Source organism: Heterodontus francisci, chromosome 12, assembly GCF_036365525.1.
Source record: "Heterodontus francisci isolate sHetFra1 chromosome 12, sHetFra1.hap1, whole genome shotgun sequence".
NCBI classification, from domain to species: Eukaryota; Metazoa; Chordata; class Chondrichthyes; order Heterodontiformes; family Heterodontidae; genus Heterodontus; species Heterodontus francisci.
In genome coordinates, this window is record NC_090382.1 from 81837566 (window position 1) to 81855388 (window position 17823).

Consider the following 17823-nt stretch of genomic DNA (forward strand, 5'->3'; position numbering starts at 1 on the left):
TATGCCCCGACCGATGAAGGCAAGCATGCTGTATGCCTTCTTGACTACCTTATCCACCTGTGTTGCCACTTTCAGTGACCTGTGGACCTGTACGCCCAGATCTCTCTGCCTGTCAATACTCCTAAGGGTTCTGCCATTTACTGTATACTTCCCACCTGCATTAGATCTTCCAAAATGCATGACCTCACATTTGTCCAGATGAAACTCCATCTGCCATTTCTCCGCCCAAGTCTCCAACTGATCTATATCCTGCTGTATCCTCTGACAATCCTCATCACTATCCACAACTCCACCAACCTTGTGTCATCCGCAAACTTACTAATCAGACCAGCTACATTTTCCTCCAAATCATTTATATATACTACAAACAGCAAAGGACCCAGCACTGATCCCTGTGGAACACCACTAGTCACAGCCCTCCATTCAGAAAAGCACCCTTCCACTGCTACCCTCTGTCTTCTATGACCGAGCCAGTTCTGTATCCATTTTGCCAGCTCACCTCTGATCCCGTGGGACTTCACCTTTTGTACCAGTCTGCAATGAGGGACCTTGTCAAAGGCTTTACTGAAGTCCATATAGATAACATCCACTGCCCTTCCTTCAACAATCATCTTTGTCACTTCCTCAAAAAACTCAATCAAATTAGTGAGACACGACCTCCCCTTCACAAAACCATGCTGCCTCTTGCTAATAAGTTTGTTTGTTTTCAATTGGGAGTAAATCCTGTCCCGAAGAATCCTCTCCAATAATTTCCCTACCACTGATGTAAGGCTCACCGGCCTATAATTTCCTGGATTATCCTTGCAACCCTTCTTAAACAAAGGAACAACATTGGCTATTCTCCAGTCCTCTGGGACCTCACCTGTAGCCAATGAGGATGCAAAGATTTCTGTCAAGGCCCCAGCAATTTCTTCCCTTGCCTTCCTTAGTATTCTGGGGTAGATCCCATCAGGCCCTGGGGACTTATCTACCTTAATGCTTTGCAAGACACCCAACACCTCCTCCTTTTTGATAATGAGATGACTGAGACTATCTACACTCCCTTCCCTCGGCTCATCATCCACCAAGTCCTTCTCTTTGGTGAATACTGATGCAAAGTACTCATTTAGTACCTCGCCCATTTCCTCTGGCTCCACACATAGATTCCCTTCTCTGTCCTTGAGCGGGCCAACCCTTTCCCTAGTTACCCTCTTGCTCTTTATATATGTATAAAAAGTTTTGGGATTATCCTTAATCCTGTTTGCCAATGACTTTTCATGACCCCTTTTACCCTCCTGACTCCTTGCTTAAGTTCCTTTCTACTGTCTTTATATTCCTCAAGGGATTCGTCTGTTCCTAGCCTTCCAGCCCTTTTTCTTTTTGACTAGGCTCACAATATCCCGTGTTATCCAAGTTTCCCGAAACTTGCCAAACCTATCCGTCTTCCTCACAGGAACATGCTGGTCCTGGATTCTAATCAACTGACATTTGAAAGACTCCCACATTCTGGGCAATAATCATACACACATTCTTAAGAAAAGCAATTTGTTCAACTGAATTCTCACAAATCTCTCATATGTTATAGACATCAGTGCATGCTTTAAAACTGCTTGTTGCAAGCAATCTGAGAACAGATATTTCAAAAATAGCTATCCCAACTCAATTAATATCATGAGCAAGAAGCTCTTGGGCAGAACCCCATGCAAAAGAGGGAAAGAAATGCATTTATATAGCTCCTTTCATGGCCTCAAGATGTCGCAAAGCAGACCATTTTGCACACAGCAAGGTCACACAGTCACAGACAAAGATGGCCTGATAATCTCTTTTAGTGGTGTTGTTGAGCATAGATATTGGCTCGGATACCAGGGAAAACTCCCCTGCTCTTTGAATAATGCTATGGCATTTTTTGTATCCAACTGAAACAGGGGCTCAGTTTAATATCTCATCTGAAATACTATACATCTGACAGTGCTGCACTGGAGTACTATCCCAGATTTTGTGCTTCCCTGAGCTGACACATGAACCCACACCCTTCTTACTCAGAGGCGAGAGTGCCAAACTATAAGCAGTTTTGTTGCTTCACTCTATAAGAAATGAACAATTGCAGCCACTGAGTGTCAAATTGGCCTTGGTCGGTAGTGCAAAATGGATGATAGCGAATTTGGAGCCTGTTTTACATTCCACCTTTCTTCTCATTCCCATTGAAGTCAATATAAGTCAATGTGAATATAAGTTGTATTAATTGAACTAAGCAACTATGTTCTTATCATTCTGTTTCATCTTATGGTGAAATAATGAAGCTTATACTTCTAACCAAACTTTACTTCATATAGCATTAACTCAGTTTACATTTGGAGAGATTAAAGAAATGCATCTGTGTAAGATGTGGAGATCCAGTTCGGATCAGAATGCAGGTTCATTGTGCAAATTGGTTTCGGGCAGTGGACGTCAACTCCCATTAATCTAAGGCAGTTAGGATCACATACAGGAGTGGCTGAAGGTATCTACAGCAGCCCCAAATTTGAAACACTTTCCAAACATTTAAACCATGCTCAGATTCAACTCCTCCCATTGAAAGTCAGAACTGATCATAAGAACATAAGAAATAGGAGCAGGAGTAGGCCATTCAGCCCCTCAAGCCTGCCCTGCCATTCAACAAGATCATGGCTGATCAGTCCCAGTCCTCAACTTCTCTTTCGGGCCTGCTCGGCCTAACCCTCGATTCCCCAAGATTTCAAAAATCTATCTACCTCCTCCTTAAATACATTTCGTGACCAACTCCACAACTCTCTGAGGCAGAGAATTCCAGAGATTCACCACCCTCTGAGAGAAGAAATTCCTTCGCATCTCAGTTTTAAATGTGTGCCCCCTTATTCTGTAATTATGTCCCCTAGTTCGAGATTCCCCCACTAGTGGAAACATCTTCTCACAGTTGTAACAGGACTTCCCTATTTTTAAACTCTAACCCCCTAGTAATAAAGGCCAAAATTCCATTCGCCTTCCTAATTACTTGCTGCACCTGCATGCTTACTTCTTGTGTTTCATGCACAAGAATACCCAGATCCATCTGTACTGCAATATTTTGTAGTCTTTCTCTATCTAAATAATAATCTGCCTTTTTAATCTTCCTACCAAAATGGATGACCTCACACTTTGCCACATTGAACTCCATCTGCCAAATTTTTGCCCACTCACTTAACCTATCTATATCCCTTTGCAGATTCTTTGTGTCCTCATCACAACATGCCTTTCCACCTATTTTTGTATCATCAGCAAATTTGGATACACTACACTCTGTCCCTTCATCTAGATCATTAATGTAGAAAGTAAATAGCTGAGGCCCTAGGACCGATCCTTGTGGCACCCCACTAGTTACAGCTTTCCAACCTGAAAAAGACCCATTGATCCCGACTCTCTGTCTTCTGTGTGTTAGCCAATCCTCAATCCATGCCAACACATGACCCCCAATACCCTGAGCTCCTATTTTGTGTAATAACTTTTATGTGGCACCTTATCGAACGCCTTCTGAAAATCCAAATACGCAACATCAACTGGTTCCCCTTTATCCATTCTGCTTTTTATATCCTCAAAGAACTCTAACAAATTTGTCAAACATGATTTCCCTTTCATAAAACCATATTGACTCTGTTTGATTGCATTATGTTTTTCTAAATGTCCTGCTATTTCCTCCTTAATAATGGACTCTAGTATTTTCCCAATGACTGATGTTAAGCTAACAGGTCTATAGTTTCCTGCTTTCTGTCTCCCTCCTTTCTTGAATAGGGGTGTCACATTAGCGGTTTTCCAATCCATTGGTACCCTATCAGAATCCAATGAGTTTTGGTATATTATGACCAATGCCTCCACTATCTCTGGTCGGCACAGACTCGGTGGGCCGAAGGGCCTGTTTCAGTGCTGTATCTCTAAATAAATAAATAAATAAAAACCTTGGGTGCAGGTCATCAGGTCCTGGCGACTTGTCTGCCTTTAGTCCCATCGGTTTGTCCAGCACCTTTTCCCTTGTGATAGAGATTGTTACAAGTTCCTCCCTCCCATTTACACCTTGTTCATCTATTATTGTTGGGATGTTTTTAGTGTCCTTCACCGTGAAGACTGATGCAAAATATTGGTTTAAATTATCTTGCCATTTCCCTCTCCCCTGTTATTAATTCCCCATTCTCATCCTCTAAGGGCCCCACACTTACTTTAGCTACTCTCTTCCTTTTAATATACTCATAGAAGCTTTTACAGTTCATTTTTATATTTCTTGTCAATTTACTCTCATGATCAATTTTCTCCCTCTTTATTAGTTTTTGAGTCATCCGCTGCTGGTTTCTAAAAACTTCCCAATCCTCTGGCCTACCACTCATTTTCACCACTTTGTACGCCTTTGCTTTTGATTTGATACTCTCCTTAACTTCCTTTCTTATCCACGAGTGGTTCATCGTTCTCTTCGAGTCCTTCCTTCTGAATGGAATAAATGTTTGTTGAATATAATGAAATATCTGCTTAAAAGTCTGCCACTGCTCATCAATCGACCTCCCCTGTAATTTACCTTCCCAGCCTGCTTTAGACAACTCTTTCTTCATACCTCTGTAATTGCCCTTGTTTAAGTTGAAGACACTGGTTTGAGACCCGAGTTGCTCACCCTCAAACTGAATTTGAAATTCTACCATGTTTTGGTCACTTCCCCCTAAAGGATCCTTCACTATGAGATCTCTTATTAATCCTACCTCATTACACAATACCAAATCTAAAATAGCCTGTTCCCCAGTAGGTTCTGCAACATATTGCTCCAAGTAACAATCCCTGAGGCGCTGTACGAATTCGTCTTCCATGCTACCCTTGCCAATTTGATTTGTCCAGTCTATATGCAGATTAAAATCACCCATGATAATGGCAGTGCCCTTCTTACACGCCTCCATTATTTCCTGATAAATATCTTGTCCTACAGAGAGGCTACTCTTTGGGGGCCTATAGACCACTCCCAGCCATGATTTCTTTCCCTTGCTATTCTTTATTTCCACCCAAACTGATTCTCCATCACGATCTATTACACCTATATCATTACTCACGACTGCATGATCCTTTCCTTTAATAGCAAAGCTACCCCACCTCCTTTTCCTTTCTGCCTATTCTTCCAGAACGTTGAATATCCTTGAATGTTTAGATTCCAGTCCTGGTCATCCTGCAACCACGTCTCAGTGATAACTATCAAATCATATTCATTTATTTCTATCTGTGCCGTCAGCTCATCTATCTTGTTACAAATGCTATGTGCATTCAGATAAAGAGCCTTAAGCTTTGACTTTTTAACCATTTTTACCTACTCTGGTTCTAATTTCTGCCATATTCTTGTGCTTGTATTCTCTGTCCCTCCCTGTCACACTCTGGTTAATGTATGTTCCTTCACTGCCCTGCACCTCTGCTCTCTCGTTACTTTTTGACTTTTTAAACTTCCCTTCAATTGAACCCACCCCCCCACCATTTAGTTTAAAGCCTTATCTACAACCCTAGTTATACGATTCGCCAGGACACTGGTCCCAGCATGGTTCAAGTGAAGCCCATCCCAAAGGAACAGCTCTCTGTTTCCCCAGTACTGGTGCCAGTGTCCCATGAATCGGAACCCATTTCTCCCACACCAATCTTTGAGCCACACATTTACCTCGCTAATCTTATTTACCCTATGACAATTAGCCCATGGCTCAGGTAGTAATCCGAAGATTATTACCTTTGTGGTTCTGCTTTTTAATTTGGCCCCGAGCTGCTCATAGTCACTCAGCAGAACCTCTTTTCTGGTCCTACCTATGCCGTTGGTACCTACGTGGACCACAACAACTGGATCTTTTCCCTCCGACTCCAAGTTCCTCTCCAGCCCAGAGGAGATGTCCTTAACCTTGGCACCAGGTAGGCAACACAGCCTTCGGGACTCTCTATCTTTCCTGCAGAGAACAGTATCTATTACCCTAACAATGCTGTCCCCGACTACAACTACATTTTTCTTTTCTCCCCCCATTTGAATGGCGCTCTGAACCACAATGCTGTGGTCAGTTCGCTCTTCCTCCCTACAGCCTGTGCCCTCGTCCACACCGGAGCAAGAACCTCATACCTATTGGATAAGGGCACTGGCTGAGGCTCCTCCAAAGCTAAATTCTGGATCCCCATACCTGCCTCAATCACAGTCACACCCTCCTGTCCCTGACCATGGTCCAGATTGGATGTAATTAATCTAAGGGATGTGACTGTCTCCTGAAACGCAGTGTTCATGTAACTCTCCCCCTCCCTGATGTGTCGCAGTGTCCGTAGCTCAGACTCCAGCTCATCAACTCTGAGCCGAAGGTCCTCGAGCCAACACTTGCTGCAGATGTGGTCATCGTGGATTGCATCGGCGTCCACCAGCTCCCAGATACTACAGCTGCAACACATCGCCTGCCCATCCATCTCTATTCTATTTAATTAATTAATTTGGATCACAGTATTTAAGAAAAAAAACTATTTAAGTGTACCCTTAACCTGGAATGACATCGCCTGATTTAAATTACTTGACCAAAACCAAAAAAAAAACAAGAAAAAAACAACACAAGACACAAAAGAAGTAAAGAAATACCCACCAATCACTTACCAGCCCTCCTGTGACGTCACACTTCGATTTTTCCTGGTCAAGTAGGTCTACTGAACAGAACAAAGCGCTCTCACCACAGCCGCTGCTGCTGCTTCTGGTGTCGGCCCTCGCTGTCCGCTCCTTTTATACCCCGGCCCCTCTCACCGCCACTGCTGCTTCTTCTGGTCTTGGGCCTCGACTCTCCGCTCCTTTTATACCCCGGCTGCTCTCATCGCCATCGCTGCTTCTGGTCATCTACCATATCTAACATATCCTTCACATAGACAAACATCAACACACTGGACAGAAACACCTTTTCACAATCAATCATTCAGAACACAAAAAAAAATTTCAAACCTGATTTTGACCATTAACGAATATTATAGTTCTTTTATTTTACCAATAATATTCAGCGGTTCTGTAATGGTTGCTTCCATAGATAACCTACTAAAGCTGGCAATATCATCATTCTTTACTTGCTTGAATTACAAAGAGACATCTGTTTCATGGTCTAATTAGCATCTCAGAATTTATTTGTAGGCCATTCCTTTAACTCCCAAGTTCTATAAAGAAGTACTTGTCCTTTCTGATGAGAAGCTTTCTAAAATCTTTACTGTCTAATTAGTCAAATCTAGACAGGCAAACAAAACCAAATTAATATGATTGATTGAATATGCTATCCTTCTGAATATAATAGATGTAATATCTGAGTTTTGTAATTATAAGAGACAAGTTTTATTTGATGATCAATGAGAAAGTGGAAATTTATGCTTACTGAGAGCATTTTTGCTTCTCTCATTCTGCTTTATTTTCGTTATTGCGTGATACTGGCCCTGGTGTTCCATCTTTCGTAAAGGGACTACAATAAAACAAGTTGTGTGACAAAGCAATCCACTTAGTCCAGATGCCAAAATATTACATACATATTTTTTTAAATGGAAAGGATTAAGTTTCTTTTCAAAATGTGTCATGGGTAAGGAAGAGTGATGCTGTAATCCAGTTGTACTGCACTGCGCCACACCAGAATGATAAAACTTGAGTTCATACCATTCCTCATCTCCAATCTGAGTTACTATCTCAGCCATGAAGCCAGAAGGAGACATCTAGTGGACTCCAAGCATCTCCCTACAAGCAGAGAGAGTTGGCACAAAGCACTGTCTCAGAGAATAATGAATATTAACCTGGGAGCAGGGCATGCACCTGCTTGTGTATAAATAATGTATGTCTCTGTTAGTTGGCAAAATCAGGTCTTCAAAGAATTAGGGAGAAGGGCGGCGCAGTGGTTAGCACCACAGTCTCACAGCTCCAGCGACCCGTGTTCGGTTCTGGGTACTGCCTGTGTGGAGTTTGCAAGTTCTCCCTGTGACCGCGTGGGTTTCCGCCGGGTGCTCCGGTTTCCTCCCACAGCCAAAGACTTGCAGGTTGATAGGTAAATTGGCCATTGTAAATTGCCCCTAGCGTAAGTAGGTAGGTGGTAGGAGAATGGTGGGGATGTGGTAGAGAATATGGGATTAATGTAGGATTAGTATAAATGGGTGGTTGTTGGTTGGCACAGACTCGGTGGGCTGAAGGGCCTGTTTCAGTGCTGTATCTCTCTCTCCTCTCTAAGGAGACAATAACTTAAAAAGAGCCATAGAGACTTGGGCCTCATTTCTCATGGGGAAGAATCTATAGAAGCCCAGTAGCAAGTGATGAACATGGCATACGAACATACAAATTAGGAGCAGGAGTACATCCCTTGGCTCCTTGAGCCTGCTCCGCCATTCAATAAGATCATGGCTGATCTGATTCTAACCTCAACTCCACATTCCTGCCTTCCCCCAATAACCTTTCATTCCCTTGCTTATCAAGAATCTATCTACCTCTGCCTTAAAAATATTCAAAGACTCTGCTTCCACTGCCTTTTGAGGAAGAGAGTTCCAAGGACTCATGACCCTCTGAGAGTAAAAATTTCTCCTCATCTCAGTCTTAAATGGGTGACCCCTTATTTTTAAACAGTGACCCCTAGTTCTAGATTCTCCCACAAGAGGAAACATCCTTTCCACATCCACCCTGTCAAGACCCCTCAGAATCTTATATGTTTCAATCAAGTTGCCTCTTACTCTTCTAAACTCCAGCAGATACAAGCCTAGCCTGTCCAGCCTTTCCTCAAAAGAAAGTCTGCCCATTCGAGGTCTTAGTCTAATAAATCTTTTCTGAACTGCTTCCAATGCATTTATATCCTTCCTTAAATAATACTGTACACAGTACTCCGGATTAAAGGCCTGCTACCCGATCCGGACCCGACGACATATGTCGAGTTTGGGTCAGGTCAGGCCCCTCTTCCGGGTCCGGCTTTCGGGCTCAAGTGGGATCAGGTCGAGTCCAGGTTGTGCTCGGGTCGGGTTGGGCTGGACACACACGATAAGTGCTCTGCCGGTAAGTATTAAAAATAAAAAACTTACCTGAGATGGAAGTCCGGGACGAAACTGAGTCTGCGCAGTGAACAACTGACATCACTATGATGTCATCACGCATGCGCTGCAGCTTCGTGGAGCTTCCCAGTCGGAAGGTAAGTCAAGGGATGGTCGGGTCGAGTGGGGTTGGGCTCCAGTCGGGTCGGGCTCGGGGCGAAATTGGAGGGACTCGGGTCGGGCTAGGATCCGCTGTGAATCGGTCGGGATTGGGTAGGGTTCTTTCTCCCGACCTAAGCAGGCCTTTACTCCTGATATGGTCTCACCAATGCCCTGTATAGCTGAAGCATAACCTCCCTACTTTTGTATTCAATTTCCCTGACAATAAATTATAACATTCTATTAGCTTTCCTAGTCAATTGCTATACCTGCAAACAAAGCTTTTGCGATTCACGTACTAGGACACCCAGATCCCTCTGCATTTCAGAGCTCTGCAATCTCTCACCATTTAGATAATATGCTTCTTTTTTTCCTGTCAAAATGGACAATTTCACATTTTCCCACATTATACTCCATTTGCCAGATCTTTGCCCACTCATTTAACCTATCTATATCCCTTTGTAGCCCCATTGTGTCCTCTTCACAACTTACTTTCCTACCTATCGTTGTGTCATCAGCAAATTTAGCAACCATACCTTCGGTCCCTACAACGTAGAGGGGCATCTGTTGTTCGCGGCATTCGGGAAAATGTTGTCACTGATACCGCCCTCAATGCAACCCAGTCTCTGCCAGTCATGGATGAGCTGGACGAATAGCCAACAAAATCGGAACTCAGTGATGCCATTGATTCTCTGGCCAGTGGAAAAGCCCCTGGAAAGGACGGCATTACCCCTGAAATAATCAAGAGTGCCAAGCCTGCTATACTATCAGCACTCCATGAACTGCTTTGCCTGTGCTGGAATGAGGGAGCAGTGCCACAAGACAAGCGCGATGCCAATATCATCACCCTCTATAAGAACAAGGGTGACCATGGTGACTGCAACAACTACCGTGGAATCTCCCTGCTCAGCATAGTGGGGAGAGTCTTCACTCGAATCGCTTTAAACAGGCTGCAGAAGCTGGCTGAGCGTGTCTACCCTGAGGCACAGTGTGGCTTTCGAGCAGAGAGATCCACCATTGACATGCTGTTCTCCCTTCGCCAGCAACAGGAGAAATGCCAAGAACAACAGATGCCCCTGTATGTTGCTTTCATTGATCTCACCCTTTGACCTCGTCAGCAGATGTGATCTCTTCAGACTACTAGCAAAGATCGGATGTCCACCAAAACGACTAAGTATCATCACCTCATTCCATGACAATATGAAAGGCACAATTCAACATATTGGCACCCCTTTCTTATCCTGAGTAGTGTGAAACAGGGCTGTGTTCTCGCACCTACACTGTTTGGGATCTTCTTCTCCCTGCTGCTCTCACATGTGTTCAAGTCTTCAGAAGAAGGAATTTTCCTCCACACTAGATCAGATGGCAGGTTGTTCAACTTTGCCCTTTTAAGAGCGAAGACCAAAGTACGGAAAGTCCTCATCAGGGAACTCCTCTTTGCTGACGATGCTGCATTAACATCCCACACTGAAGAGTGTCTGCAGAGACATATCGACAGGATTGCAGCTGCCTGCAACGAATTTGGCCTAACCATTAGCCTCAAGAAAACGAACATCATGGGACAGGACATCAGAAATGCTCCATCCATCAATATCGGCGACCACGCTCTGGAAGTGGTTCAAGAGTTCACCTACCTAGGCTCAACTATCACCAGTAAACTGTCTCTCGATGCAGAAATCAACAAGCGCATGGGAAAGGCTTTCACTGCTATGTCCAGACTGGCCAAGAGAGTGTGGGAAAATGGCGCACTGACACGGAACACAAAAGTCCGAGTGTATCAAGCCTGTGTCCTCAGTACCTTGCTCTACGGCAGTGAGGCCTGGACAACATAAGTCAGCCAAGAGCGACGTCTCAATTCATTCCATCTTCGCTGCCTCCGGAGAATCCTTGGCATCAGGTGGCAGGACCGTATCTCCAACACAGAAGTCCTTGAGGCGGCCAGCATCCCCAGCATATACACCCTACTGAGCCAGCGGCGCTTGAGATGGCTTGGCCCAAGTGAGCCGCATGGAGGTTGGCAGGATCCCCAAGGACACATTGTACAGCGAGGTTGTCACTGGTATTAGATCCACCGGCCGTCCATGTCTCCACTTTAAAGACGTCTGCAAACGCGACATGAAGTCCTGTGACATTGATCACAAGTCGTGGGAGTCAGTTGCCAGTGATCGCCAGAGCTGGCGGACAGCCATAAAGGCGGGGCTAAAGTGTGGTGAGTCGAAGAGACTTAGTAGTTGGCAGGAAAAAAGACAGAAGTGCAAGGCGAGAGCCAACTGTGTAACAGGCCCGGCAACCAATTTTATCTGCAGCGCCTGTGGAAGAGTCTGTCACTCTTGAATTGGCCTTTATAGCCACTCCAGGCGCTGCTTCACAAACCACTGACCACCTCCAGGCGCTTACCCATTGTCTCACGAGACAAGGAGGCCAAAGAAGAAGAAGAATAGTTTCTAACGTTTTCCCTAAGACAGATGTTAAGCTAACTGGCCTGTAGTTTCCTGCTTTCTGCCTCCCTCCCTTTTTGAATAAAGGAGTTACATTTGCCATTTTCCAATCTAATGGAACTTTCCCCAAATGTACGGAATTTTGGAAAATCAAAATCAATGCATCAAGATCCTAGGATGAAGTCCATCAGGACCCGGGGAGCTCCAACAATTCAGTACCTCTTTCCTGGTGATTATAATTTTTTTGAGTTCCTCCCTCACTTTCATTTCCTGATTTACAGCTATTTCTGGGATGTTCCTTGTATCCTCTATGGTGAAGCCTGGTGCAAAATACCAGTTCAATTCATCTGCCATCTCCTTATTTTCCCTTATTAATTCCCCACACTCACTTTCTATAGGACCAACGGTCACTTTGTTAACTCTTTTTTAAAAATATCTATAGAAACTCTTACTATCTGTTTTTATATTCCTAGCCAGCTTTCACTTGTATTCTGTCCAATCTTCTGACCTGCCACCCATCTTTGTGCAATTATATGCTTTTTCTTTAAGTTTGACACTATCTTTAACTTTTTTAGTTAACCGCGGATGGTGGGTCTTCCCTTGGAATTTTTCTTTCTCATTGGAATGTATCTAATCTGTGTATTCTGAAATATCCCCTTAAATGTCTGCCACTGCATCTCTATTGACCTATCCCTTAACCTACTTTGCCAGTTCACTTGGCTAGCTCTGCTTTCATGCCCTCATAATTGCCTTTATTTACATTTAAAATACTAATCTTAGACCCACTCTTCACTCCCTAAAACTTTCTATAGGATCAACACTCACTTTGTTAGCTATTTTCTTTTTAAAATATCTATAGAAACTCTTACTATCTGTCTTTATATTTCTCGCCGGCTTTCTCTCGTACTCTTAATTTTTCCCTCCTTTTTAATCTTTTAGTCGTTCTTTGCTACTTTTTATATTCTGTCCAATCTTCTGACCTGCCACCCAACTTTGCACAACCGGTGGTGTAAAAGCCCTTATGATCTTGATAGCCGGGCCTCTTTTAAATAAAATTCTGCAGTCCTGCTCAACATCTGGCCAGATTGATTACCTATCCATGGGACGGAAATGGATATCTGGTGGGAGGTGGGGGGCATGTGAATGGTCCCCAACAGTCAGTTGGGGGTGGAGCCTGTGGAACGAGTTTGGGGGGGGGGATGCGGAAGGCCAATGGTAAGGATTGGGCAATGAAAAGGATCTGGCAACGTTCTGGAGGAGGGTGTAAGGGAGGCACAAGGCTTCCTTGTGAGATTCAGAGCAGCAGTCCTGCCCCTCCTGGCTCGCAAAGAAACCCAAAATAAAAGTTGCCTTTGTAAGATCATTAGGTTATTAAAAGTTACTAACCAGCATACTAATTGTTGAAATCCAGCTATAATAAACTAACAACTAACTAATTATAAACTAACATTTCGCTTTAGTGGAACCCTTCTTTGTAGTATGGTAAAGTGGGAAAACTTAGGAAATAGGTCACAGTATGGACAAGATGTCAAGACAGAGGGATTCTGGGAGATTATATCAAGTTTAAAATGCTTACTTGCAGCAAAAGGGTGAGTCCTTGAGAGCAGACAGTGAAAACATCTTCTGAGTAGATTTGTCTCGTCGTGAGAAAAGCATCCTCGAAATGTAAAAGCGTTGGGATAAAGTAGTCGACACAAAGGGGTACTACTTGTGCAAATCTGAAAGGTTAGCAACCATCACAAACGATCCTTGGTGGTTAAGAAAGGCATCCTTTAATACAAGACTAATCTCTGATTGGGAGAGGGAGGGTTAACTGGAAAGCTGCCAGGATAGGGCTTTAAACTAAATAGTGGGGGGTGCGGGGGAGGGTTCAGTTGCATGGAAAATTAGGGTCAAAGTTAAAGGAGAAGGTAGGGGTGCATCTTAGTGATGAGGCTGATTGTTATCAGAAAATAAAAGGAAGGGACAGAACGTGTGAACGTCATATTGTACCAAGGAATCATACAAGAGTAGAGTAATTTGAGAATAGAACAAACTTAAAGGCTTTGTATCTGAACGCACGAAGCATTCGGAATAAAATAAATGAGTTAACAGCGCAAATAGAAACGAATGGATATGATTTAGTGGCGAATACTGAGACGTGATTGCAGGGAAACCAAGTTTGGGAATTGAATATCCAAGGGTACTCAGTATTTCGGAAGGATAGGCAGGAAGGAAAAGGAGGTGGTGTAGCTTTGTTAGTAAAGGAAGAGATCAGTGCTGTAGTGAGAAACGATATAGGCACTGGAGATCAAGACATAGAATCAGTCTGGGTAGAAATAAGAAATAGCAAGGGAAAGAAGTCCCTGGTAGGAGTAATCTATTGGTCCCCAAACAGTAGTTCTGCAGTGGGGCACAGTATAAACCAGGAAATACTGGGGGCTTGTAAGAAAGTTACGGCAATAATCATGGGTGATTTTAATATGCGTATAGACTAGATTAATCAAATTCACAAAAGTAGCCTCGAGGGAGAGTTCATTGCATGCATTAGAGATTGTTTTTTGGAGCAATATGTTGTGGAACCAACTAGGGAGCAGGCTATTCTAGATTTGGTATTGTGTAATGAGGTGGGATTAATTAATGATCTCATAGTTAAGGATTCTCTAGGGAAGGGTGATCATAGCATGCTAGAATTTCAAATTCAGTTTGAGGGCGAGAAACTGGAGTCCCACACTAGTGTTCTGGAGTTAAACAAAAGTAATTACAAGGGCATGAGGATAGATTTGGCCCCAGTGGACTAGGAAGGAAGACTAAAAGGTAGGACAGTTGATGAGCATGGCAGATTTTAAAGGAGCTATTCAATTCCTCCCAACTAAAATATATTTCACAGAGGAAGAAAGATTCTAAGAGGGGGAAAAAACATCCATGGCTAAGCAAGGAAGTTAAGGATAACATAAAGACATAAACTAAGGCATACCATATTGCAAAGGCCAATGGCAGGCTGGAAGATTGGGAACTTTTAAAGATCATCAAAGGGTTACTAAAAAAGTAATAAAAATAGCAAAGGTAAATTATGAAAGAAAACTCGTGGAAAATATAAAAACGGATAGCAAAAGCTTCTATAAGTATATAAAAGGGAAGGGAGTAGCTAAAGTAAATGTTGGTCCCTTGGAGGATGAGACTGGGGAGTTACAAGAGGGGAACACAGAAATGGCGGAGACACTAGATCAGTATTTTGCCTCAGTTTTCACAGTAGAGGACACGAGTACCGTCCCAATAGTAACAGGTAATGCAGAGGTTATAGAAAGAGAGGAACTTAGAAAAATAATCATCACTAGGGAAAATGTATTGAGCAAACTATTGGGATTGAAGGCAAACAAGTCCCCAGGGCCTGATGACCTACATCCTAGGGTCTTAAAGGAAGTTCCAGCGTAGATAGTGGATCCATTGGTTATAATATTCCAAAATTATCTGGATGCGGGAAAGGTTCCAGTGGATTGGAAAAAAAGCTAATATAACGCCCTTATTCAGAAAGGGAGGGAGACAGAAAGTAGGAAACTATAGACCAGTTAATTTAACATCTGTCGTTGGGAAATTGTTAGGATCCATTATTAAGGAAGTAATAACAGGACATTTAGAAAGTCAAAATGCAATCCATCAGAGTCAGCATGGTTTTATGATGGGTAAATTGTGTTTGACTAATTTGCTAGAGTTCTTCGAAGCTGTGACAAGCAAAGTAGATAATGGGGATCTTGTAGATGCAGTATATCTGGACTTCCAGAAGGCATTTGATAAGATGCCTCACAAAAGGTTAATACACAAGGTAAGATCACATGCGGTTAGGGGCAATTTATTAGCTTGGATAGAGGATTGGCTAACCAACAGAAAATAGAGAGTCGGGATAAATGGGTGTTTTTCTGGTTGGCAAGATGTAACTAGTGCAGTACCACAGGGTCTGGTCCTTGGGCACCAACTATTTACAATCTATATTAATGACTTGGATGCAGGGATAGAAGGTACTATAGCCAAATTGCAATGACACTAAAATAGGTGGGATAGTAAGTTGCAATAAAGAAATAAGAAATTTACAAATGGATATGGATAGGTTAGGTAAATGAGCCAAAATTTGGCAGATGGAGTTTAACGTGGATAAGCGTGAGGTTATCATTTTGGTTGGAAGAATAGAAAAGCAAATTATTATCTAAATGGAGAGAAATTTCAGAGTGCTTCGGTGCAGAGGGATCTGGGTGTCCTCGTGCATGAATCGCAGAAAACTAATATTCAGGTACAACAGGTAATAAGGAAAGCAAATGGAATTTTGGCATTTATTGCTAAAGGAATAGAATATAAAAGTAGGGAAGTGTTGCTGCAACTGTACAAGGCATTAGTGAGACCGCACTTGGAGTATTGCGTACAGTTTTGGTCCCCTGACTAGAGTAGGGATGTAGTTGCATTGGAGGCAGTTCACAGGAGGTTCACCAGATTGATTCCAGGGATGAGGGGTTTGTCTTATGAAAAGAGATTGAGCAGTTTAGGCCTTTACTCTCTAGAGTTTAGAAGAATGAGAGGAGATCTAATTGAGGTATATTAGATGATTAAGGGGATTGACAAAGTAGACGTAGAGAGGATGTTTCCTCTTGTCAGGCAATCTAGAACAAGAGGTCATAGTTTTAGGATAAGGGGTAGCAGATTTAAAACAGAGGTGAGGAGAAATTACTTCTCTCAAAGGGTCATGAGTCTGTGGAATTCACTACCCCAGAGGGCGGTGGATGCTGGGACGTTGAGTAAATTTAAGGAGGAGAAAGACAGATTTTTAATTAGTAATGGGTTGAAGGGTTATGGAGAATGGGCAGGAAAGTGGAGTTGAGGCTGAGATGAGATCAGCCATGATCGTATTGAATGTCGAGGTAGGCTCAAGGGGCTGAATTGCCTACTCCTGCTCCTAGTTCTTATGTTCTTATGATAAAAGAAGTCCTGTCTTTGATACTGTATGGCAGAGAATTTTCGAACATGAGACAAGAGAGAGAAGAGAGCGAGAGACCAACAAGGAAAACTTGAAGATCAAAAGCTGCAAGGGAAAGAGTCGTGCACTAAAGGCCGGCTCGGGTCTGCAAATGAAACCCGACTTGAGCCTGACAGAACCACATCCGAGCCCAAGCCCGACCTGGCCCGAGTCCTTCCATTTTTTCCCGTGCCCGACCCAACCCGACTATCAGTTAACCTACCTTCCGTTTTTCACTTTGTTGCACAAGCTTAAAATAACTGTAACAAAACCAGCTTTCTAATCCAAACATTACACTAACATTGGAGCTATTTACCTGAGATTGTGAAAGAGCGTGTCTGACCTGGCCCGACCCCATCCGAGCCCAAATGCCGGACCCAGAAGTGCTGCCGGACCCAGAAGTGCAACCTGACCCGAACTCGACACATGTCGTCGGGTCCCACGGGTTCGGTTCGAGTAGCCGGCCTTTATCGCGCACTCTGCCGTCCAATCTCTAATACGGGTAGTATCTGTGTTAGACTGTTAATTACTGCCTGAGTTTGTGAAAATGGTTCATCTGAAAACTTAACAAGCTTGTCCTTACCTTTATCTCAATAAAGTTGATTCATAACAAGCTTTGTGCTGCCAAGTCTGTTCCCACCTTAGAAGGGGGTATTAAACACCCCTATCTTATCAAATCTTACACCTTCAAGGCTTCTTCTGGCCTAGTATCTAGCTCCCGACAGTTTTGTCTGATGGGGGAAGCTGAAACTGCTCCCATGCTCAGATCTCAGATTGAAATTGTAGGTCAGGTCCTGATGGCGTTATAGGGCCCGATCTGCCTGTTGAAAGTTAGACCCTGCTTCTCCCACTTGCCCGGTCAAAAGAGCAGGGTGATATCAGGACATGACGGGAAGGCAACAGGTTCAGAGGCCTTAAGTGACTTGCCTTATTTTGACTCCCTCCCTGCCGGGTGTCTACCTGGCTCTCAACAAAAATACATGGAATAATTTCATAACTACAAAGAGAAAATGGCAAATGATGGAATTACACAGCAGGTCAAAGTGAAAGGGCAAGGTAATATTTTGCTGCATAACCTTCATCAGAACAAAAATCTCGTACTTTAATAAGATTTTAAAAATTAGAGAGAAAAGGTGTGTGAGGAGAAAATACTCCAAGAATTAACAGTTCTGTTCAAGAGCTTATTTAAAATAATTTCACCTAAGAGAATTCCAATGGAAGGATAATATTTAACTTCTTAGAATTAGAAAAAAATGTTGCTTTAGTAAGATA

The 17823-nt window shown here is 43.1% G+C and overlaps 1 protein-coding gene across 1 annotated transcript in view; it reads left to right on the plus strand.

Moving 5' to 3' along the window:
• LOC137375713 (follistatin-related protein 5-like) overlaps positions 1-17823 on the plus strand; it is a 517934-nt gene that overhangs the window by 98912 nt on the left and 401199 nt on the right. The gene's annotated exons all lie outside the window — the stretch shown is intronic.